At 41.0% G+C, this 26,144-nt stretch overlaps 1 protein-coding gene across 1 annotated transcript in view; it reads left to right on the top strand.

Moving 5' to 3' along the window:
- The window catches only part of LOC108767730 (uncharacterized), a 128,800-nt gene that overhangs the window by 89,241 nt on the left and 13,415 nt on the right, over positions 1-26,144 (top strand). The window lies entirely within an intron of this gene.

The following is a 26,144-nucleotide window of genomic DNA, read 5'->3' as shown; positions in this document are numbered from 1 at the left end:
TATATATAAATATAGGTAATATATTATATTTTAAATTTTTTTGATACGGACACAACACATCTAATTCGCCCTTATAAAATCATTACGATATACAATTGATTTGATTGAAAAAAATCACGATTTTCTTAAAGGGTAATATCTGCGACTGCAAGTTTAGTCCTATTAATTCAATTAATAAAGAATATGAATTACATAACTTTGAAATCTAATTGAAGATTTAGTCATTTCGGATTAATGGTCTGCGCGAAGAGAGTCAAATTTTTTCATTAACCAAATTGTTGACTTTGACCTAGGAAGGATCCTTAAATGAATATTAATGATTCTGACTTGTTGAAAGTTCTTAATGAACGTATCGGCGTACTGTAGGTAAACATAAGTAAATCGATTCTTCTACCGATACGCTACCGCTAGTCTTGGAATACCTGCTGGGACTTACCGCAACATTATCCAAACGTAACATATGTTTGACAGATGAGGAATCGAACGCAAGTAATCGAAAGGAGAAGGAATATCGCACGGATTACTCGGTTATTTACGGTACGTATTGCGATAGCTCTCAAGCAAGCGCGAAATTTTTTTACTGCCTGTCATCATACGTGACAAGTTATATGATTCCATGACGTCCAAAAAAACTTCTATTCTAAATTAAGTATTAATAAGAATTATCTACTTAAACCTATTTCGTCTCTCATTTCTGTGAGCGGTTTTTAAAAAAAAAACTTACACATAAATTAATTACACATCATTTATACACTGTTACTTGCTCATAATGTCAAAAATGATACCTATAATTTGAATTATTTTTTATCATTTCTGTAGGTCGCTATTGCTCCTATTCAATATATCATTAATTTAACTATAATAATGGACCCTTAAGAAAAAAACTGTCAAAACTGATAAAAAAACTGACAGATACACTGAAAGAAAAGATTAGCTGCTGCAGACAATTTTTGGTTGCAGTAGCCAATTAAAAATACTATGCCATATTCAGCTAATCTTTTCTTTCAGTAACTATTCATTGTAATCCATGACAGTACAATAAACAGTTAACCAACAGTAGTGCTCAGTTTTTGTCAGAGTTGACTACATTTAAGGGGAGTTAAACAATTTAACACAAGAAAATATATTAAATTTGACTCAAATTTAGTTTACTAAATGCATATGTAAATACGTTGTTTACTTGAAATTAACCATAAAAGTGCATTTACATTTTGGCACACAAAGAAATAAAAAATAACAAAATATTATTTAATTCAAGGGATTGAGTTATTATTGTCTATCTAACAGTGTTAACACGCGATTATATTACAATTTTTAAATATATATAGTGTACCCAAGAGATATTGATTCTAAAACACTTAACGTATCTTGCTCTATGCGCCTCCAGTCAATCATGCTTCTCCATCCGTCAACGGAGACGTCACGTTCCGGCAGTACGAGTGTCACGTCAATGGACAGTGCCCCTGCTGAGCTATCGCGTCGCATACAAATTGGATTAGCCTTGTAGCCCGGGTGTATGATAGATCGGGTAATTTGTCCGTGCGCGAAACGTCGCGACGCATCGACGGCGGAGAAATTCTGGACGGTCGTGGCCGCGGGCGCGCGCGGTCGTCATACACGCGGTGGTCCCCGCGGTCACCATGAGCGATCGCTACACGCCGCAGCAACGTGTACTATTCGCGATGTAACTATACGTTCTCCGGTTGTTGGCAATCAACCATTCCGTGTCTATCCCTGACCTTCCATTTGCCGGGGCGCGAATGTAAATCCGGCGGCGGTGGAACGTCACGTGCATTGTTATTACTCGGCGCGCGCGGTGGTAGCACGAATAAAACGATCGCACGCGTCGGTGTCGCGACGTGCCATCGTCTGTTGTTAAGTACAAGAGCTTTAGTAGGTATGTACGGACCGAATTGCTATCGGATATTATTATCGGATTTATATGGTTACGTACGATCAGTATCGTGCATCAGCAGTATTGTAAGAAAACTATAATGAATTTGCGTCTTCCATATACATTTCTACGTGCAATTTTCACATGCATATGTATATCCGATAATCTGTTTGATAGTCGGTTGATTCCGTTGGTCGTTGAAATGCGTTTGTGTACGAAAGTTTAGTGTAATCGCGCGAAGATAAAAAGTGATGCACTCGATGCTAATCTTGTAATTCTATTGCCGTTCTTTTTATTGTTAGTTTTGAATATTAGTTATATAAGTACAAATTGCAAGATGTAATCCTGCCATTAACGCTCACGTATATTTTATTATGGGAAGTAACATGTGTGCTGAATCACATTAGAAAATTATCGACTCTATTTGTGGCCACATCACATTTGAATGTGCACGAGCGGTGCGGTGTAAAGCTTACCCTAACGAGTTATTATAAGTCGTACTAACGGGTCACCATCGTACATTAGTGCCTACAGTAATATCCTTGAAAACATACATCACTACGTGCAGTATTGCGCACTTTAGAAGTCCGTACGGGATCGTAATAACCGTGGAAAAGGCAGTAATTACATATTTTCAAAGTGCGCGCACTTCGCAGCCTGTTAATGAGTAGTTAATGAACAACTGTCATCCGTAATTACTCGGATCTTCATGCGCGTATTCGCGGATTCGCATCTTCGGCTCCGCGCCGGAGGATTCAACGTAGCAACATTATTACAAATTAAACGATACAACGGTGCTCTCCCGCGAACATAGTAATTGCTTGCCGCATGCGAAACTGAACGTTTTAAAAAGTCACTATAAACCACATAAAGGAATTCATTTTTAATGCTAGCCATGATGGGAACTCTTGCTTGGGGAAATGTTACATTTTGAATATAATTAACTCCATTGTATATTCGTTACGCAGACAAAAAGATCAATTTTTTTCACGAGATTATCTCATATTTGTTAACGTAAAAATGCAAAGAATGCAATATGCAATTCTTAATAATTAAATATAGAGTGTAACATGTGAGGATACTATAATAATGTGTACATTATGCGATAACCGGTAAATTCTTCTAATAGAGTATCTCGGAATCACAGATTTGAACTGCATCCGATAAATTAATACGCTATCCGTTTATATCCGGACAGTTACGTACAGCATCCTCTGTGATAAGGTTCGTATCGCCTCTAGGCTCTCGCGGCTCCTCCGGGATATACCAGAGTACCGTGTACATCGCGAGTCACGGTGGTCTACGCCACCGACGAGTGATTACCGCACGTCTCCCAGGAACACATACGTACACCAGGATGTATGTATTCTCCATCTCGTTGGCGATCAACCATTCTACCCCTATTCAAAGCCCGCGATTCGCGCGCGGCAATGCGCGTGTAAAACACAGCCAAGGCGCGACGCTTCGCGTTGCATGTCGTGGTGATACCTGAATGCGCTGGGAGAGGCTCATCGAGTCGTGTTATACTGTGTAATCGTACACCTCACTCCGCACAAGCACACACGTGTCTGCGCAATACGTTCACATTGTCCAAAAGTTGATTATCTGAAAGACGATCGCACGTTAAAAGTTTTACAGTGTCTGTAGATATCGCCAATCGCATCAAAATTAATTTTTACACGATAGGTTGTTTGTGCCTTGCGCATTTCTTTTCTTTGAAAGTAGGAGCAACTGGGTAAATAATGGCTTTCTTTTCTTTTTTTAAATACATAACTTTACAAATAAGTTTCAAAAATGTTATAAAGTATAGAATAATTTAATAATTTTTATATATTTATGAAAGTAATAGAAACTTACAATTAGAAGCAAACAATCTGTGTAGTAAAAGACAAAAAATTCGTCATGTGTATTAAGAATTAATTGATTGCAATTGAAATCAGGTATATTATATGTAAAGTTATGTAGAAAGAATGTAATTAATTCAATATTGCATTTTTTATTTGCTTAATTTAATTGTGATAGATTTCGAGCGATATATTATTGTTCAAATAAATTCTATTACTCTATTTCGATAGAAGAATACATTATATTTTTGTTTAATATTTTAACTCGCATCATCAGTTTTTGATACGTAATAAGGAAAAGGCTTTATCGGTGTACATGCACGGTAATACATGATGGGAAAGAGACGCAGAAAGGTTTCAGTAGCCAGCGACTACGTGGCTTCCGTATCCCGTAAACTTAACAACGACGCACAGGAGTTCTGTAATGTTACACCTCCTTCTCCATCTCTGCACTTTGTCGTACCTCATCGTGGCAGAGAAGCGCTGATACATAGGCCATATTATTCGGAATATTGCCCGTACCTCGCAAGCATTCGAGAGGTAACTGAATCCACAAGAGGAATGCGTTGATGAACTAAAAATATGGTTGGTTATCTTGTTATCCGACGATCTCAGTAGTCTTTTCAACGATCATCCTTCATGTTTAATTTATGCTGGGTAAATAAATTCGCATATTTCTTATTTCTCATAATATATCGAAATTGAACGAAAAAAGACACTAATATAGGGATTGCTTTAAAGCGAAGCTATAAATCTTACGATTATACATTGTTCTTGTCTACGTTCCTCTAATTTTATATCTACTAAGTTCTTAAATTTCCTCAGTAATCAAATGCAAGAAATGTGCTAGCGTTATGTTTGTTCGACATTAATATTAAACGGCGAGAGAAATGAATGGGTCAGAGTATTCTCTTACGTCGTAGCTAGACGAACTATTTGAGAGGAACACAATCTTCACGAGAGTATTACTATGCGTATGATGAAAATAATGGTCATTCTGACCGAGTTAAAAGAGACAGCAGTGGTAAGAATGTAGTTTCATGGTGTACTCCGCGCGAGGAAGGTCATTTCACTACCGCCGCGATGCTAAGCGCCGAGATGAAGGCACAGGGAGTCTAACCGAGCTCTACGGGTGCTCCTAACCCAGATGATATCGCGTCTAGATATATAACGCGGGATTTTATGGCGTATTACAGAACGGTACAAGGTATATAATAGCTTTATGCGTATGTACCAGACATAGCTTACAGTTACAGCAATAGAGCCGCTTTACGATCTCCCTGAGTCTTATTTTACGCGAACGCGCATCACGTTTTCGAGGAAATATAGATGATTACACAGCCAAGTAGAAAGCGTTAAAAGAATCTGAAAACGTGTCATATTAAATCGATTCTCAGTCGTATCTATTCACAAATTTATCGCGGTTCAACCGCGTAAACCGCAATTGTGTTTATAAAGTACACGAGGTAGTCGGGTCTCGTTACGGGTATCTCGAGGTTTCGATGCACGGTTATAGTCTCTTAATGTACAATCATTAATGTGTATTTTCTTAATAGTTTCTTATTACAGTTCTAAGATCGTGTAAAATGCAACCAAGAATGATCGTGAGGATATCGTATAAGTGTATGCCCGTATTATATCGCTTCTGCGATAACTGAAACCAAAGAGAAATTATTTATTGTGCGTATGTATGTGTATAGTAGTTTTATTGAATACTGGCAAGTAAAGTGATTCTTCAGCCGTTTAACGTTGACATTAAAAATTTCTGTATTAAAGACATATTCTTCCTACAATTTAGTTATTCAAACTTTAGATCTACGTGCAGAAATACCGGTGATATTTCATTCGGGTTCATCTCACACCAATGCGCATCCCATTTCTGACTCGGTCAACGCGAGGTTGATCGATGCTGGCCTCGTGTCTTATGAATGAGCGGCAAGAAGCGGTGTCAGATTGCGGGTAGCCGTACATCGAGGAGTGTTCCTGTTCCGGTGACAGTGGACGTGTATTTACTGCCCACGTTCAGTCGCTTAATTATAAAATAATTGTTATTTATCTTTGACATTAGCCGGATATCGGATGGCTTATCCGCCATCAGAACGGCTCGGCTCATTCGCCCGGTCGCCGACTTGTCGGACAGGCGTGCGGGTAGGTGCGAAGAGGTAGAGGATGCGGAATGTCCAAGAGCGCGAGTAAGAGGCCAGTCTTCTTGGCCAACGCCATGCTCGAGCGCGTTCCAAAGAGGACGTGTCGATTTATCTAGGCACTCGATCGAGACGAATTAACGGCTCGGGAGCCGGTAACTTAAGCCGGAGCGTTTGTCGCCGAGACCCCCTCGAATCCTGGCAGCCGAAAGGGATGAGGAGACCGTCGTTATACCAGAGCTCTACCAATTGCGGCTTTCTTCAAGCCGAAGGTACGAGCGACAGGCGGGATCGCGATTATTCAACGACGGCGTGAGAATCGACGTCGCGATTGGATTGTAGCATTGAAACTGCATGTTGAAGGCAAATACGAGAAAGTGTGAACATTTTCTAGTTATTGTTGGAAAGAAATTGTCAAAATGTACGAAATATGAAAAATGAAATACGAAAAAATCTTGCAAAATTTACACAAGAATAATAAATGTGTACATAGGTATATTTTTTAAATAATATTAAAAGAAAGTGTATCTTCCGTTACAAGTTTAGGTATAAATAGAAGGTTTGAAAAAATTACTACTTAAAGTTTCTAAAGTCTCACATTAATCTATAATAAAATTCTAAAAGCATCTTAAAAAAGATATCTTAAAAAATAGATTCTCGAAAAATTGTTGGCTCAGTTTTGTGAAAACTTCGCTGCCTCGAACAATCGGCAGCGTATTATTCTCCAAGTAGATTCTCCGATATACACGTTCCTCCGATGTCTGGCGGCCGGCTGCAAATCACGCCGCCACGATCGCAAGTAAACTGAGTTACGAGCGTCTCAGTTTCCTATCGTCTCGCTCTTCTCTTTGTCATCGATGCAGAAATGGTAGAGCCGCGCGGTTGCCGACGAAGAGGATCGACGACGAATCTAAACGACGATCAGGCACGCGCGTTCCACCATGCCGACGTTTCGATATGTCGGAACGAGATCGGAGCAGCTCGTTGTACGTGAAAGAAACGACGGTGCAAGTGTTGAGGAAGCGAGGAGCACAAGGAGGAACAGAAGGAAACACAGAAGTAGAAGCAGAGAAGACGAAGAAGAAGAAGGGAAGCAAGAGATGGGAGTGACAGGGGGGCGGGTCGTGCAAGAAGAAGAAAATATCGAACGATGGAAGTTGTTCCGAACGAGATCTCGAAGTATCGGTCAGGCTAATTAATCCCAGAGCCGTCTGGCGCAAATGACAGGAACGATCGAATCAGGGAGTAATATATTACCACTCGTTTCAGCAACTGCTGTCCGAGTCTAGGATGGAATCGTCGTGCTTCTAATGTGGTCTTAAAAAAGTGAAGGAGGTAATGGGTAGGATGGGGGTGGATGGGAGAGGTAGAAAAAGGGTCCGGTTGAAGGGTGGAAGGTCTTATTACGACGTGTGGGAACCGAACACAACGGGTAAGCAATGATAATTTATGACCGTCTATGACCCCGAGCGCGATCGATCACGTAACGCTGCGATTACTTTACGTCGAAAAGATCGACTTAGAGGAGGGCGAAGGAAAAAGAGAGACGGATGAAACTTGGAAACAAAGTTAAAACAATTAACAAAAGAGATGCATCATTTCTAAAAATACAGCTAATCTCGCACTTGCGAATTACATAATAAAATCACTAGGTTTATAAAGGTAACGCAATTGTCCGCCATTTTGAATCCAATATAGTGACAATTCCAAACTTATGCATTGGGATGAATGAGACGGAAAGTATTAAAAGGACCATATTGGACTCAAAATGGCGGACAATTGCGGTACTTAATAAATCTAGTGACTTTATCATATAATTCAAAGATCGAAAATAATAAATTATTCGAACAGGTTTACTACTATATAATAGTATATATTGTGTTCTGAATATCAAGAAAATTACGATATTGTCTCGCATTATCAATCCTCTTATCTTGCCCGTTGATGCTCGATTCGATCGACTGTGAGCACTATATCATCGCACGAGGCGCGCTTCGTATCGCACCACCGCCGATATTTATCGCCTCATCATGCTCTCCGGCAACAAATTACTACGATCGACTCGTAATACGGAAACTTTCCAGGGGTGCTTTAAACGAGAGCGTGGAGGATATACATTAGGCTGACCGCGTTCGCGGAATCGCCGTTGTAAATTACGCGGCCATCTGATTTTTCGCCTCGCGACGCCGCGGGTGAATCCGAAATTTGGCGGCACGCGAAGCTCTCGTAAATAAGAGTAGTTCCCGGGCGGCGAAAAGAGGAACAGGTTTACGAGACAGGATGCACTACCGGTGGCGGCTTGCTCGCTCTCTCTCTCTCTCTCTCTCTCTCTCTCTCTCTCTCTCTCTCTCGTCTTTCTCTCTCTCTCTTCATCTCTGTTTCACCATTTTATTTTCTACCGTCGTCCTTGCTCACCATGTCGTTCTTCCACCGCTCGATCTCCTATCGATTCCCGCTACCCTTCGGCGGCAAAAACGGCTGGCCGTTGGTACACGGAGACGCATTACCGGCCACGTCGTTATAATTCGTCACTGTCGCGTAATGATCCGTGAATGTGCGCGCCCACTCTTATACGCTTTCTTTCTGCCCTTCCCGCCATTGCCATTGAAGGGCCCCACGGAGGTTGTCGATGGCCTTAACCATCGGCAGAGCTCTCGTCGTAACCCCCCTTCGTCGTGGCAACCACTGCGCCGCGGCGTGAAAGGATCGCCAGTTCGCGATCAATAGTTCATTACGAGAAACAAAAATGCGCAGTCCGACAATGGTACGATCCGTGGCTGCGTCGAACAATCGACCTAACTATATATACATTCTCTTTCTCTCTCTCTCTTTTCCTGTCTATCCTACGGCAAATGACGTGGGATTATGCTGCTGGAGTGCGACGGGAAAGTGTATGGAACTACGAAGGAGACAGAGGGAGAGAAAGAGAGGAAAAGAAAAGGAAAGGAAAAAGGTGCGGAGAACAAGGAGGAAGTAAAGATCGAGATGAAGTGCTGGGTGGCTCGACCAAATCGACGATTGAGTATGTACGATGAGAGGAAGACCAAAACTTGAGATGATAGTGAAGCAACGAGTTATGGGAGTACATCTGTATGGAGAAGAAAAGGCCCGGTGTGGTTACGCAAGCAATGAGGTCTATTCAATCCTTATATTAGGGCTATTATGGGCCACTGCGGTATAGCCACGCTACTATGATTGCGTGTTATCGGCAGTTGTGGCACCACCCACGTGTAATCTCATAGATCTGAAGGACAGTAGTTTGCATTTTTGTGTTCACAATGGACGATTTAACTAAATTTATATTTATAATCATAATTACATTTACAAGAAACGCGATGCGTTCAACAAGACAACAGTAATTACGTTAATTTAATCAACTGTACTATAGAACGCGTATAATTAAATTTTTAGAAACAATTTTTAAGTACTGAAAATAAATTCTTATGAAATCGTAGGTTCCGTCTAAAGTATATTATAGATATTTATTCGTAATTCTTTAAAATTTATGTTACTACTATCATCTAATTTATGATTAACCAATCTGTTCAGGGGTATAGTTATATAGGATACTATTTCCTGTCGGTAAACTTCGAGTGTTACTTAAGCTATAAACTAGCCCCATTACAACACACGATTGAAATTAAACCATCGGAATCCGAGAAGACCTGTGTTAGATTATCCGGGTCCGTATTTTATCTTATCTTAGAGATTCAACTTGTCCACCTGGTAGACACTATTTTCCTAGCTGTACAGAACGGCTGCTTGTTCTGCAAGGTGGTCGACCCTTTGAACAACGACATCCGATCATTCGTATTAAATGAAAATTACGCCATTATTTATTTAGACTTACGGATCTTCGTTGCAGCATAGAAAATGAATGAACAAGCATAGAGTCGCTCTTAGCTTATTTTTATTTTATTGTAATTAAGATACTATATATTTTTTTAATTCTTAAAAATCTTAACTTTTATTTTAGAAAAAAATTGTTTACCTTTTTAATTAATATTCGAGAAAAGAAATAAGCGAATTAATATTCGTTCATTCCATTTAAAAGATATAAATTGAAAGTAAAATATTTTTATTCAATAAATTATTAAAAAAAAATTTTTTATATTAAAGTATCAGATGTTTAAAAAAGAATTCCAAGCGTTTCTTGAATAGATATAGATAAGATGAATTATACACTAGTTATTTGATCAATATTTGCTCGCAATCATACATATAATCGGCATACAAAATGAAAAGTAATTGAAAAGCAATTCTTTAAGCACTGACATAAAAATTGTCAATGTTGTTATTTTACTGGTGTGAAAGTTGTTATTTATTTTGTGATATAAATTACAATTATTATTCTTTTATCCGTAAAAAGTTCTTGGTAATCTTATTAATTCGCAGATTGCAATCTAAACTTGTGCTTAAACATTTATTTCGGGATGTCAGCCGCGCTGTAAACGAATCGAACGAACGGCGGTCGCCGGCGGTGTCATTATGCAGTATAAAAGAGTCTCGCTTTGCATCCATCGTTCCGATGTACACGCATCGGCTGCTCGATCGAGGAATTCCATGGATTCTCTCGTCAGACTGCAGGTGCACGCTCTACAGGAGTAGATATATGTAGGAATACCGGGTTCCTCGCAATCCGCTGTCGACGTTGTGCTCTTGAAGAGTCCGCCGGCGTGCCTTGATGCCTGGTGGTACTTGGTTGTCTTCAGAAAAAGGACGAGGGCGTATATATTTCGAAAATGTCGTTACTCAGCGAACGCGAACGCGAGTCTAGACCAAAGCGACGACCCGTGCAAGCAGGCGGCTCAGCAAAAGAGCTTCAATAAAATAAATAAGTCTGAGTTTATGAGTTATCCACAAGGTGAGGCTTATACGCCGCGAGAAACGCATGCGGACGTGCCGCAGAATAGAAGTGGAGAACAACCGGAAAGTTAGAGAGAGAGAGAGAAATGCGGAATCGCGATTCGAGTAGCTCATTCCGACTGTCTATGTAACTTTTAACATACAGCTCCGACAGCAATATATCGCTCGTTGGTTGCGTGGACGTGGTCATTACACTTTGGCATTTAATCGCGTGTTTGTGGAAACGATTTCTTTGTCACTTGAAACGTGAATTTACTTAGCCATCAAGAGACGTTTCAGTTTATTGAGTGTCGGATATAAGAAAGTCTTAATATGACAAATAATGTCTAGTACGCGAAAATCTGTAATAATGCATGAAATTCTTTTCTTCCTGTAATATGTTTTCATAAAATTACTGTATTAGGAAATGAAAATTGAATTAGGTCTTGGGAGATATAGAAAACAACGTAAAATTACAATCTACATGCGTTACTGCCATGTAAATTCTAAATTACAATACTTGTACATCGAGATAGGAAATCTGTTTACATGCAATTTGATTCCATTATGCTGCGATTCGCTTTTCTTGCAATGTAGATACTTATATGGCACACTACAAGCCGCGGACGCAAGCATATTTGTCTTCCCATCGGAAAGCATACTTAAATATGTTATCCATGACGGAGACGTTATGGGACGGCCGATAGCGACGCGGGGCAACAAATTTCAGCATCGCATTCGCGATTACCACCCGTTGCTAGCATGAAATCGAATAACGGATACATTCATAAACGTCCGATAATTCAGTGTGCGGTATCGCGAAAACGCGCGGCTAAATCGCCACGGACATCGCCATGATTAAAGTCGATTACGATTACTTTACAACGTGCGATCGTAGTTTCAATAAAACGTGCAAAGTGCAATGTCACGAGGAGAAAACCGTCGAAAACTAAAAGTTTCAGGCATTGATGGATGATTAGCGATTACTCATATCGCGCCCATATTGCACAGAAAAAAAGACTATCCTTAAATCAACCATAATATATTCATATATAAGCAAAAATATTATAATCTTGGTTCAAAGATATCAATCTTGACTTGATTGAATTTGTATTGATAAAAGATTTTTAATTGAACAAGTCTTGAATTAAGTGCAAAGTAATACTTGCATCAAAACAAACTTAATCAAATCAAGATTGATATCTTTGAAACAAGATTATAATATTTTTGCTTATATATGAATATGTTATGGTTGATTTAAGGGGATGCTGGAAGGATCCAATTGTCGACATTGCAGTTTGATCAAAATCTCCGAATTGACTAAATGGAATAAAAAATCCTTTTACAGGATTAAAGTAAACGCAAAATCCTGACGTGGTGCAGTGGATTTTATATTAAAATAAAAAAAAAGTTAAAAAAATTTTTTACTTTTTTTCGATTTTAGTATAACATTCACTGCACCACATCAGGATTTTGCATTTATTTTAATCCTGTAAAAGGAATTTTTATTCCATTTTTGGGTCCCCCCAGCATCCCCTTAAGAATAGTCTTTTTTCTATGTACCCACATACCCCTGACCAAGACGCGGAAACGTTAATGCACTCACAAACTTATGAGTGGGGATACCACATTCGCCAATTACACTTTCAAAGCGTAGCGAGGAAGAAGAAGAACGGGAATGGCATTCGCTTGAGGCGAGCGCGAAAATGCGAGTGAGCGCGTCATTTAAACGTGAGAGGCCATTTAAACGATGAAAGAAAGCTGGGGACCATCGGAGGGAGATCGACTCTCGCGTAGGTCAATATATTCATTGGCTGAGGAGACCCCATGACGTATTCGTCTTGTGCATCTCGCGCGGCGCGATTTCTTGCGTATTGACCGCGCACTTGGGCCGCGAGAATGGAAAAAGTTCTGTGCCGGTTGCGCGCGGCGCGCACCGTGAAATCGAGTTGACTAGGTATAAATTGTCCGGAAGTGGATGGTCCGATGTGGCAGCGCGTTGTAGTCGGGCCGGCTCTCCTCCTGACAACCTCCTGTGCGCGAGACGGACGTTTAACTCGTAACGGGCAAGACATCTCCGCCGATCCTACGTAAACCGCTTTTAATAATTCCACGATCCGACGCCGCGAGCCATTCTTCGGAATCCCTCTAAGACAGCCTCTTTTTGCGGTGCAATTAAGTTTCTGTTAATCTTAACTTACGAAAGGAATTAACACCAGAAAGTGCTTCCGTATATGTTTATGGGATACTCGTACATGTTCTCACGTATGCTCTTGGAGTGCGATAGTAACCTTCATAAATTGACGATTCTATGATCTTTTGACTCCAATAATCTTTGGACTTTTAATACACGTTTTACAAAGCATTCTCCGACGTATGTGCGCGTGTTTGCGCTCTTAATCGTCGAATAAATAATCCTTAATCGTCCTTAGTAAACTGTCAGTATCGACCATGTTGAGGGATCTTTTACGGGAAAACGTCAGACGCTAGAAATATTCTTCGGCACGGCGGTTAACTGTTTCCCCATATTTACGTCTTCACGAGACGTAAAACGCGACCGGAACTCTTTGGTATTCCGCGAGAGAGTTCACCACGCCCGTCGATGTTCACTGCGTTCATAGGGCCGTAAACGTCCGGTCGAACGGGCGTGGTATTTCTTCCGGTGGACACGCGCACAGAAGGACAGTATTACGCTCGCAAAATCGTTTATTGTTTCTCCACGTTCGATCTCTCGCGTATTAATCGCGCTGCGGGGCTGCTCTATTGCGCGCTTAGATATCACGCCGATACTCACTGCCCTTTTCGTGCAAAAATCCACCAGTTGGTAATAGCGAGCCTTAAGGCGCGAGAAATCGCGCGTGATGATCATACGCGCAATAACGTAGAGGCGTGGTTATATTTCATGTCACGGACGGAATCATTCTATCGCTAGCACAAGACCTTTCTTGACGCGATCTGTTAGACGTAATGTAATTTAGCACACTTCTGTGTGGAATTTCGTTTCGCGCTTCTTGCGTCACGGTGATTTACGTTCGAGAGTCCCGTTAAATAAACAACATTCTTATGTCCATCTCTTAACATTGTTAATGTTTTAACGTAATGTTAAAAGGAAATGAACGAATGCCTCGACATAACGTTTGTATAAAAATCTAATTCAATGTTTCGGTATCGGTGACGACCGAAACGAATATCTCGGAGCAATACTTCACGCTTTTCCCGTGTGATTTCGTCAGTTCATGGAATTACGATTGCAATCAAGATGAACGAAATGGCGAAATGTCGAAATGCATGCGTTGAAGACTTATGGCGAAATTCACGGAGAATTACTCGACGGTCTCTGGTACGACCTGGAGCGAGGCACTCATGGGCGGTAAAGGGTGCTAAAGGGCGCTGTTCAGTATTAAATGTCACTCAACCGCGTCGTAAAGCAAAACTACAGCTCGTCCAGTCGACGGTCCCGAGTTCTGCACCTTACTGTTGCCCGTTCTGAGATGCATTATTGCCGGCCACATGATATCGTGACGACGCGAGCGAGTTAAGGGTTAGAGGAGAACGGCGCGCGGGCAGCGAAGAAGGACAAAGAATGGGGGTCTTTCATTCGCATGCGGCTCGAGAGCGAATTCCCTTCGCCTTTCTCGGGTGCAAAGTTTAATTGCACCTGTTCTTGCCCAGGTGAAAAACGTGAATCGATTATCGAACGCTGCCGCGACTTGCGCGCCCATACTAAACGAGGCTTCTTATTCTTCCGTTGTCAGTTGGGGTTAGTTAGATATGATATATCGCATACTCTTGGTGTCTTTGGTTAGGCAAATTTATCGTTCATTCAATCAACGATATGAATAAAAACCTATAGAATGTTTAATAGGTAACAAAACCATAGAAAAATGTAGTCGCGCGCTTCTAATAATGTAATCTGGGATCTAAATGATTAATCATTTGATTAGCAAATGTATTTGTAATAAAGTTAGATAATTTGTTTATATTTGATAGAGAAACGTGCTTCTTAAGATTTATTACATTATTTACATGTTAGAAAGGTAAAATTGTGTTCGTCAAAACATATTATTTAATAGTATTTTGTTATCATAATTTCTTAGTTCAACTTATTCATCTTTTTCTAATTTTTAGAATTAGAACATCAATCGTTCCTTTGTTGTTCCTTAGTTAGTTTTATCTATATCATTTGTACCACGGCAAAGAGCATTCATCGAGATGATGCCATATAAATTGCATATAAATTGATCGTCACGTAATCGAACTCTTTGGTATTTTTCTCTCGACATTTCTATAGCACGTCGATACACCGTTGCTCCGACACGTTCAATCGCCGGCAGCCTCGGGGTGCAACGTCTCCTTGTCGATCCAGAGAAGTATCATTGAGAAGCGTATCGTTCCGTAACGACTGCGAGGGAGTGTCGGAAATGGGGATCCGAGATGATCGTCAGTGTACGCTCGATGAATCGCCGGTCATCGCTCGAAAGAAGTCGTCACGGAGTCCGGCGTGACGCGTCGACGTTTCAGAGCCCGTTACAAGCATCCTCGAAGATATAATACGGGCATGAAAAGGCACGCGGGTGTCGTGAACTCTTTCTCCCTGGTAGCCAGTGTGTCACCTTGAGGCGTTGGATACTTCGTCATCATCGTCATCATCGTATTCGAGAACTCGGAGGCGGACCACCTCGCGACCGTCTAATGGATTGTTTCGCTCCGGCTACTTTTCTTTTCCTTCTTCAACGACGCGTCGAGAGGATGGTTGACGTTTGGTAGCGAATAACGCGCCGCATCGGCGGCGTTGGATTATTCATACCGGCGCGGCGGTGCGGCTATCGAGCCGGTCATGAATTCTCATAACGATTACCATTCGTAATGATCATCGCTTACAAGGCGCGTACAAATCGTTTCCTAAGTGCGCCCTTCTCCGTCTTCTTTGTACCAGCGCTATTACGTTATCGCGCCGCGTCTAATAGCACGATTTCCCCTGGAAACGTCCTGTACACATCTATCCGTAATCGCGGTTCCGTGATTGTATTTTACGCTGAACACTTATACCGATATCTATGAATAATTGCGTGTCACACGATAGATCCTCTCGTTGGGTTGTCTTTTATCATTAAGAGGGTATACGTCTAAATTCCGATTCGATGAAAGATGACGAATCAGGTAAAAATGTAGTTTCATCTTCATGTTATTTATGCGTATAATACACGTTCTACCTGCGTAGAGAAGGATTAAAACAAAGTTCCTTTGAAGTATCCGACGTACGAAGTAATGTATTTTATCATCATTTTACATCGTTCGATAATTCTCTTAGATTTACTTCATCATTCTCTATTTTCTCTAAAATTATGTATAGAATGTGGCATCCTAAATTTTTTTACATACATATCATTAAAGAAAATCGTTAGACTAAACATTAGATGGAAACAGATTCTTAATGTCAAAATGTACTTCTTCTCTGACGATTTTATATATTTCGAAGAAAAATTATCATAGGAAGTTTGACATAATTATTGTAAAATATTTTGATCAGTCCGTAATTGTTGTCTAATATACATCACTTCTCTTTAACTTTAAAATTCGGCCAACTACGACAATCATGAAGTGCTCGACCTCCCTTTACAACAGACTGAACGTGGTGCGCCGAAAACCAGACTTCTTCGATTATGCACGCGCGAATGGAACGAAATCGACCGGTGCAAGCGTATCGACCGGTCGTCGGTTGATCGGCGCGGCACTCCATACAAAATTACCAGATCATCGTGGCTGTTCAGCCCTCGCAGGCGTTTCCTCGTCCGTACCGAGTGTCTCGAACGTGGTCGCACCTACATATGACGTGACCTGGGAACTCCACGCGTATCTTTTGGGTCAAAGGATGGGAAAAAGGGCGGCGTGTGCGAAGAAATTAAATCACACGGACCACCGGAGAAGCGTCAGAGAAATGCGTCAGACTCCGAGACACATTCGCGAGCTTTCGTTTATACCGTCGTTCCTTAAGAGCGAGCGAACGAAGCGGTTTTCAAGAGGAGACGAACCGGAGCGAGACAGAAGCATGTGAAAGGTTGGTGAGGGGGCGCAAAAGATGAGGAGCCGAAACGAAGCCGCCAAGAGTGGAGAGACCATTGCGCGGCCGTGCGTTAAAAATGAAGACATTCAGATGGAGATATGATTCTATATAAATCACCAGCCAGGGCCGTCGCCGCACCGTTCTGCCCGACCACTTTTCTGTCTCCCTTCGCTTCCTCTTTTTCTCTCCCGTTTCCTTCCTCTTCTCTCCTCGGTCCATCTTTCTCTTCTCTTCATCGAATCCACGCGTATATATCTCCTTGCTTCTCTCTCTTCTCTCTCCGTTCTCATCTTCGCGATTCGACCCGTGCTCGCACGATTCTCGGCGTGCTCGCGCTCTTCGTGCTCTCCGTCGCTCTTTCGAGGCGCGTGACCGGCGCTCGTACCGGTGGCAAAGGGATTCATTTGTTTTATCTCGCCGATTCCAATTAATATTTATCGTCTATTTGCCTGACCAACGATATCTGGAAGATAATGGGCCACCCCGTTATATACGCAGCGAACCTTACCATGTGAACACCAAAGTCTATTTATTATCTCTTCCCGCTTCGGGTCGGCGCAGCTCGCTCCTCTCACCGCACCCGCGTTTGATTTGTCGGAGACGGATTGCGTGAATCGGCATCGCTGAGTGCTGTTGATTAGTATCTTCTAGAAGGTACGTCCGTACATATATCTAGATAAAGCCCGGAGAGAGATACCCCGCTTAATAGAACAGATAATGGCGGTCCGATATCACATTCAACATATCGCTTCAGGTTCGACCGCGAAATATAAAACGAACTCACGATTTTAATCTTGATTTATCGCGCATGTTTCAGGAAGTAATGCCGATTCGGTTAACCTTCTCGCGTTTCGTGCGTGTACACAATGTAAGTTCTCTAGCTTTGGCGCAAACTCTCTTGGCGGTTTAAGTGTCGGGTGCAGTGTCTTTATAATGAAACTAGATTAAGGATTTCCGTGCTAAGCAACAATTTCCGCTCGCGGAAGAGCCGGTTTTAATACGTATTATCACGGTTGTGCACCTGCACACACGAAACCGACGGATATAGGCGAGTCCGTTCTGCGGAGTCGTATTTCAGGTTTCCTCTTCCGTGAGGGTTGCTCGAAGAGAGTGCGAAAGCGCGTTTTACACCTGATCGTATATCGCCATACCGGCAGTGATCGTTTATGAGAATAAAGCTTATATACCGTTGCTATTCAGCACGAGCCGTAAAGTAAATCGGCTACGATCGAGCCGTACGATACAGCCGTAGTCGTTGCTTGAGCGAGCTAGTTCTGAACGAATGATTCGATATAAGGCACGTTCGGAGGGGTGCATCGAGAAATACACGGCTCTCCATACATTGGAATGCTAGAAGGATACCGTATCGGTTCAGGAGTTACGATCTATCAATAAATGATAGACGATCGTCCATTTGAAGAGTAAATAGAAACATGCTTGGGATCGATCTAGGATCACCTTTATTTAATCAAGATTCGATTTCCCGTAATATTATTAATGTTGTCTACGTTACGCGGTGCTAATGATATATACTTACTGTTATTTCAAGATATTAAAGTACGTGTTACACGCACTGTGTATCACGTTTTTGCGACCTTAAACTACGAAACGAAGGTTATACCAGAGCGTTCACCAGAGTTGGAAGAGCGGTTCATAGTTCATGATGAGAGTTTTCAAGGCCATATGTAACCATTCTACAATTTTCTTGAAGGCCAAGCCGTCCACTAGGAATGTAACCTTTAAAACGTTCATAGGCACCCACATACACACAAGAACATTCCAGCAAGAATACTTCATGGCATATCAGATATAAAATAAACAAGCGTTTTTTAATTTTATTTTTACCAACTGTTATTACGAGCATTTAATATTATTTGTTGAATAATTCGTTACATTTTTACGATTAATTCTGGAAAATATATATTTATATATTTGCGAATTTATATAAATATGCATATAAAAATATTATAAGTTTTTTCTTTTTATTAACCTTTCAATGCTACTGGTGGATTTATTCGACCTACTTTATTATAATTCTCTTCTTTATCAAAAATTAATCAATCCAATTTTATGTTATATCTGCAAATTTGAATTATTCTTATTAAAATATACTTAATACTTATTCCTTTATACGAGTTATTTGGTTCCTTGAAATTAATTAGTGTCTTTTAATTAAATGAAATTCAACGTCAGTAATTGTGTGAATTATTGAAACTGCTTTAAATGATTCTATGCGTATAAGAAGATACTTTGCTTAAATTGGACCTTAAATATCAGTGCCTCAAATATTTGTTGCGCTTGGTGAAACCGAAGACAAAGAGTGAACGCCGAACTGGCGCGGTTTGGCCGTTGTCGGGTCATTCGAGAGGCGATTTAATATAAATCGAGAAGACGAATGGTGCGCGGTGCCTTCTTGACTCGCGCGCACTGTGTGTATCCCTAGGCGTACATGTATTTAAACAGGCGTTTAACATAATTCATCTACTCCGGGTTCTCTCGCGGTCTCGCTTTCTTGTCGGCACGCCGCCATCCTTCCACCTCGGTTCCCTCGAACTCTTCCGTCTGCTCTTTCTCTCCATCTCTCTTTACCCTACGAATGCAAGACTTAGGACTTTCTACGACCGCATTGCACCCAGCTCGCGTCGCCGTTGCGTTACACCCGGCGCGGCACATGCGGCGTGTTCTTTCCTTCCGTCGCGTTCTCTTCCGTTCATCCATTCCTTTTCTCCTTCTCTCTTCTACTGGCTAGGTAAATGTGCGCTCATTCCTCCATATATATGTCTCGTCGCACGAACGCATTCGCGCTGAGGGAGGACGATGTGTGCTCATATAAATGCAAAGTGGCTTAGGGAATAGTTGAGCGCGACGCAGGCAAATTGCAAAATGAAACGTTGGGCTTCTTATGGACGGGAATAAAAATGTCCGCGGAGTTGTTCGTACAGATGGGCTAATTGTGTGCGAGAACAAACAAAGCGATGGGCAGGATATTTTATTTGCTTATAATATAATAAAAAGCAATCTTGTACACATATATTACGTATAATAAGAGATATTAATTTTTTATTTTCTAAATAATGCTAGGAATTTTTTTATATAATGTATAAAATTATTAAATAGTTTATATGTAAATTTCATTTTAATCTGTAATAATTTTATTCACTAAAAGAAACAAAAGGGTTACCATAGTTAAATTATAACTTATAATCATTTTTGATGCCAACTATATTTTTTAATATAAATAAACATAATTATTATCACTAACATTGTAATAATAACTATAGAAATGGAACCTCCTAACTATAATTATTTTACGATGTAATTATAATCACGAATACTTTTCTCTCAGTATGAAGGACTTTTAATTTTTTTTTGCTTTATTCGCATCAAGTACAATAGTGAAAATAGCAACTTCAAATCTTCGTGCTTGAACGTACTTCAAAGATATAAGCATATTCATATACAAGGGCATGTACGCCAAATTCCAGCCGTGTTAACGTCTTCATGAAGTATCCTTAGGCGAAATGCGCTTCGAGAAGTATCGGTTCTCTGATGCATTATGGTTTATATCAGCATAGGCACACTCTGTAACGAGATTCATACTTAGTCATTAACATACGAACATTACAAAACGGTTGGCGTGCCTTTGCCTCGTTACCGGAGAGCCGAAGCAATTCGTCTATGTCCACAAAGAAACATTTCCACGGTGATTCAACGTGGCTGGTAACAGTGGCCAGGAAGTCACACACCGTTACAACCCTCACCACATCCATATCCTAATCACGATTTAAACCCTTCGGACACGCCAACATCAGGCGATAGATCACTGTAAAATATTACCAAGCCTAATTTCAAATTTCCTATTTAATACATCATTGCTACAGACAATCTTTTATAGGCAATTATTAAATGTCTTTTGATAAAAGTCACATAAATTTATATCTACATAATACATCTTTTTACAACTTTTTAATTATTTCTTATTGATATTGTAATATAAAATTAATTGCTGATATTTCGATGTGAAACGCTTAATTAAACCAAATATTATATCACATGTTACTTTTACGATATGGTTGTCACGGTTGTCGACGCAATACGATCTTTTTTTTACATCAGTCTGACGACACGTCCCGAAGCAACCTCAGAAACGTCAGATCGAAAAGACACGATACGAGAGATCAAAGTGGGTCAACCAAACCCACGCTACTGCGCGCAAAGAGAGGCAGTTTGTTCCGCGAAGCCAGTGTGGCCTTGACTTACGAGGGTGCGGACGCGGTTTTTAACGTGTCATCATACAGCGGTGCTTTGTTATTACAAGCAGGAGCTCGTAAAGCAGATGGCGGCTTCGCCACAACGAAACGCTTGGTGCAACGCGCGGACGAGGGTGCATAATGCACGCGGCCCTACATAATTACCGCGTCGCGGGGAAGCTTTATGACCGCGCGTACACTTGGCGAGTATTAATTTTCTCTCTCTCTCCCTCTCTCTCTCTCTCTCTCTCTCTCTCTCTCCTCTCTCCTCTGAACAAATTCAGCAATCGGTACCAAGACAGAAAACGACCCAGAGAAATGGACCCGCCTGAGGCAGAGATCGGCAGAGAAAGCGGACGATGTTCTGCTCAGAGAAAAGGAGACAGGTTGCTGAGTCGCGTTGCGCAGCAGCGCGAATGCCGAGATAGCGCAGCCTTGCTTGTGCGATTTTATCGCTTCCAGAGTGAGCCCCCTGGTTCCGTCCACGCCATTTTGTCGCCCATGCGACTCGTTCGTCTCGACATCGCTTCCAACTACCTTTTTACCTTCTCTCCTCACCTTCTCTTTCGGGCTTCCATCCGCGTACTGCCGAATTTCGGTATTAATTATTGCTGAACGGAGGCCGCAGGTTTGACGTCTGCATTTTTTTTTCTTTGCAAAAGTTGAATTGATTGCTTCGTCTCTCTGAGCAATTTTTACATTCGGTGTTATTTCGTGTTTAATTAAATGAAATCACGGTGCGTAAGAATTTAATTTTGCGATGGACTTCCTTTCACCTGACGCGTATCCTGGGAGGTCCTAGGAATGTGGCTCGATGTGAGATTAAGTTCGCTTGTTTGAAGAGAAAATAAAGCAGTTTTGTGTTCTCATGATCTATATATCCGCTTTAAATCAGATCGTTCGACGATCTGATAGCCAGCACCTGCTACCATTGATGTCATTCAAAATACTCTACTCGCTCATATAGATATCATTTAGGAACATCTGCCAGTTGATCCTCGCACCATTCCTTTTTTGCATTCTCTCTCCTGAGTGTTTGCCTAAGCTATAATAAGGCGCGCGTATTTTATTCCTTTTTTTCCTCTATATTTGTCTTTACCGAGTCTTCACCTGAATAGAGTGAACAGGTATAATAAATATTTTTGTGAATACAATTTTCTAACTATATTTAACAATTTTACATAGTTTAATTTAGTAAGAAGTAACCATTTTAATGCAAACTAAAATTTAAAAAAATATTCATTATCATTTATATATATATAAGATGATTATTATTATTAAAATTGTGAAACAAATCACAAAATATCAATAACAATAATGCATGAAAGGTTGATTGTGCGATCTCGAGCGTTTGGTGTGCGTTGCAAATCGTACCATTTCCATTGCAATAACCCACGGCGTCAATCGAAGTCACACGCGATAACGCACAGTACTCGTCGTCAGACGAAGAGAGAAGTGGAAGGAAGAAGACAGGGAGGGTGGACTCGAGGTGTGAGCTTCGTCATTGTCATGAGACTGACACTTCGGGGTATCGGACCTCGGTCTGGCCATTAATAATCTTAGCCCGAACGAAGAAACAAAGAGGAGGAGTACGGAGAGGAGTGCGGTAGAGTTGCGGACGAGAGGGTACGGGTACACACAGTTCGCGCGCACCACGTCCGTTCACCACCACCATCGCGCAGCAGACTCAGCGTATACGTGGTAGGTATGTTCGAATGTGTCCGATGCGTCCGATAGGGCGGGACATGGGCATAAACAATTGCGCGTCAGCCTCGCCCCTTCCCGATGCAATGTAATAAAACGAGAGGTCTCTTGCTGGCCGTCCTCCGCCGCCCCGATCCCGAGAAGAGTTCTCCTCATCGGGGCCCCAGGGCCAAGAATATCGAAATGAACCGGCGTCCGTGCGATATTTCAGCGAGCCACGGGGGTCGTACGTACGTGGCCGGGTACGTAACGTAAGCCCCGACCTCCTACGACCGTGCTCCGAGATCTCCGGCGTTCGATTGAAAGCCGAGAGCTGGCAAATTTTTAATATCGTACGTGATCATTGGTGAGATTACGCTGGAACGCACGCACATCTCCAAAAAGGAAAACCCCCTCGCGCAGCCCATTCAAATGGTCCATAATTACCGTGGCGAAAATGAATCTCGAAGTCTTATAAATAACATTGCGATTAATCAATGCAACAGATGCACAAAAAAATCAATAAAATATGTTTCTTGGGCTGCCGATTTTGTGTTCGTGATCTTTGTTTCCGAGAGTACCGATGGCATGATCTCTCGCGCAACATGTATCCTTCTTTAATGTTGGGTCATTCAGTCTCTTTATCTTGAGCTCGGGTCTCTGTCTACAGTAAAGGTAGCATTTTAATTGGAATAAGTTTTAACGCTCATGGAGCGTACATAAAAAGTGCTATATTTCGTGAGCCATTCTTGCTTCACTTTTAGGAACTCTACGTTTTCCAACAGTTGAATTACATTGTTTTTGCACTGTTGATTAAGTGGAGTTGCAGTCTGCAGCTTCCTGACTTCTTTTTCTCACATTGAGAAAAGTAAAGATTAAAAAATAGAAGCAATGTCGTCAAAATGATCAATATGGCATAGAAATATACGAACATAAAATCGAACGATTTCATAATATATTTTAATATTATACAATATAGAATTAAAATTATGAAATAAAAGGTGTGAGAGTCGGAAATTTTTAAGAATTTGAAGAGATAAGGGATTATGTTATATAATGCATTTAGATAAGAACTGTGTTTTGAAAATAATAAAATGTTTATTTTTTATACGATATCATTAATTGGTTTAATAAATGTATGCATACATATATGATGTGTATACATCGCATTAAAGTGAGGCAGTATTTATTAATATATTGATAATAATGTTATATAATACTTGCCAGATTGTTTTGTAAACAACGAAATCTATATAACACATAAAACTTAGTAATGTGTTTGATTTGAAAAATTTAATTAATTTCTAATCTTTTTTTTATACCGGTCTGTGCTCGGAGAAAAGATTTCCAATTTCAAGGATTAAATCAAACAATTCTAACGCATTAAGGGAGCGATCTCGTGATAGCGTGTGTATGTGTATGTGCGTGAAACGCTTCCTTTCTTAAAAGTAGATTAATACTGGGCGATGAAGCGACGACCACGAGCAATGGAAAGGGTGTGGAAGAAGGGACGAGGTAAGGAAAGAGAGAGAGGAGAGGTGATGGTCGTTCTCCTGCGGCAGGGCGGACAATAGCAGCTCTGCGAAGTGTAGCGGACAAACAAATAGCCAATTAAAATTCCGGTTGCACGGCGAACATACTTGTATCAGCTGCAATACTACCATTGTGCACCGAAGGCATGCGCAAGCCGGTGTCTGGATCGGTTGACTGGGTCTGGGTACCAGAAGATCGGTTGCTTACGACCAACCTTCGAGGATTATCTCCGCGGTAAGCGGGGACTCGTTTGCACCGTCCACTCGACTAAATCTTACCTTACGAGACATTGTTATCGTCGAATCATGCCTTTATCGCGATCGATTCGTGTCTTCGTACGGGGGCCTCTTTCGCATCAATACATTTTAGGGTATCGCAGAATTACAATAATAATTTGAAACGCGAGAATTTTGGCAACATATACTGACATTGGTCGGCAAACTTTGTCATAGATATAGGAAAATTCTTACGACGATATTGTATCAATTCGTATCGCGTTTCTTCACCTCGACGTTCGATAAAATTCATATGATTAATTAAGGTAGAGAATTAATTATCTGGAAGCAGGGCGCTTCGTTCCCACTCACGGCGCTTAACTATAAATGTCAGATTCGAAATTACTTCCTCACCTCCGATCCTACCATCTTCCCGATCCGGCGTGGATGTTATTAGGAAATCGTTTAATTGGTAGATACCGATTTTAACTGGCATTATGAATGGTTACAAGTGTCACGGGGTCATTAAAAAGATAGAAAACATATTATCCTATTACAAACCTACAACAACCTAGCGAGATATAGCCGCTGCGAGAGAATCAGATGATGTAGCGAGTAATCGTGGAGAGCGGGGGATTGCTTTATCGAGTTGTGCGAATTATATAGCAATTGCTTTTCCTAAACTTTGGAATTGTGGAAAAAAATCACATACCCCCGCAATCGATATCCACCGATATATTCGTTGAGTCTCCATCCGGCGCAGTGAGAATGAACGATTACTAAATTACAACATGCCCTTAGATACGATCGGCGGGCCATAATTGCAGGACTATTCATACATTATTGGCTCGTATATTATTTGACGCGATTCAATAACTTTGTAGCGGGACGGCCGATGGTATCTCTCCGTCGTTAAGGCGCATTCGCAATATCGATCGGCCCTGATGAATGGCCATGTTTAAGGTCGTCATTTTTCCCAGCAATTATTAACGCTAAAATTGAATGTGTCCGTGAGCGCGGGATCGGACCAGTCGTATGGACCACGCGCGAAAAACGAGACCTCTCTCGAGAGGCAGATCCATCTTCGAATGTGTGTTAAAACTTCGCGATGCCCAAACTACCGGGAACGCCTCGCCCGCTACTCCTAAATGCAGTGGGTATGATTTATCTGCGGGCACCAAAGTAAATGGAAAAGTTTTACTTTTTTAACTGGTCCCTTTTCAGATGGTTAAGATTGTCGCTCGAGTATTATATCGGAGGCGCAAGGAGTTACTTTCAACGCGTACATTTGGAAGAATATATAGCATCACATGCTTTTTTCCCTTTTTTTTCTGTTATGGTTTGCCCGGAGTCTTTAGGCCTGTCTCGAAAATAATATAACAAGGTGACGTTAATAATCTCCTGTCCACTTATTTGAACATATATGATAAATTAGACGATTTTTTTCTCTTGAAACTTGAATGAGACTTCGCCACGTTTGAATTTTTCTTTACATAAATTTTCATCGGGCATAATTACTAAGTTATTAAATGCTGATGTGAATTGAAGATGAAAAGATAAATAAAATTCTTCGGTTATTTTCACGCTCAACGTTAAGAGGGCGTATAATGTATTAGACATATGAAATATATTACTCAGAGCTTTTGCATCATTATTAGCTGTTAAAGTTTCG

This window comes from Trachymyrmex cornetzi, unplaced genomic scaffold, assembly GCF_001594075.2.
Source record: "Trachymyrmex cornetzi isolate Tcor2-1 unplaced genomic scaffold, Tcor1.1 scaffold724, whole genome shotgun sequence".
Lineage (NCBI taxonomy): Eukaryota > Metazoa > Arthropoda > Insecta > Hymenoptera > Formicidae > Trachymyrmex > Trachymyrmex cornetzi.
Note: the sequence above shows the minus strand (reverse complement) of the source record. Positions and strands in the feature narration are given on the sequence as shown.